Raw genomic sequence first — 669 nt, 5'->3', positions numbered from 1 at the left:
GATTCTGTATATTTTGGGTTAAGTTCATGGGAGCCTGTTTGATAAAATTCTTACGTTATTTCCTCAGGCCGTATGCTTTCTTGGTTTGGCATCCGGCTATGGCATTTTTACTCTTCTATTGTTATTTGGGTACTAAGTTCTTCAGTATCTGCGGAGGTTGTAGTAATGCCTCTCTTTCATTTTTGTTTAATAATAGTTGGGTTTTTTTAATGTTTTTTTAAATCTTCTTAAATAAGTTTAGCTTTGATGTTGTGTCTGAATTGGCGTATCATTATGTATGGATTGGTATTCAATTATTGATTTTTACCCAGTAAAACTTTTTATTAAAGTTCCATACTTTTTTGAAGATGGTTTTAAGTCTTATCGTGTACAAAAATTTTCCCAGGAATTTCTTTTTTCTTTTATTTCATTGTTTGTCTAGCTATTGCTAATTGTTTTTTATAGTTAAAGAGCGTTTTCTTGACTGGGTCTTTCCTCCATTTGTTATATGACTTTGTTTCTTGTTTTCATACACATCATGCAAACTGAGTCCACCAGGTTTATTTGTTGTTGAATTCCACAGTCATTTTTAAGAGGAAAATTTTGTTCCTATGTTATGTAGTAAGTTGGTTAATCTTCAAAAAGTTTTATGTTTCAATATCTTTTCATTTCTATCTCTTTTGTATTTTT

The sequence above is a fragment of the Penaeus monodon genome, chromosome 21 (assembly GCF_015228065.2).
Source record: "Penaeus monodon isolate SGIC_2016 chromosome 21, NSTDA_Pmon_1, whole genome shotgun sequence".
NCBI classification, from domain to species: Eukaryota; Metazoa; Arthropoda; class Malacostraca; order Decapoda; family Penaeidae; genus Penaeus; species Penaeus monodon.
This window is presented reverse-complemented; position numbering follows the sequence as displayed.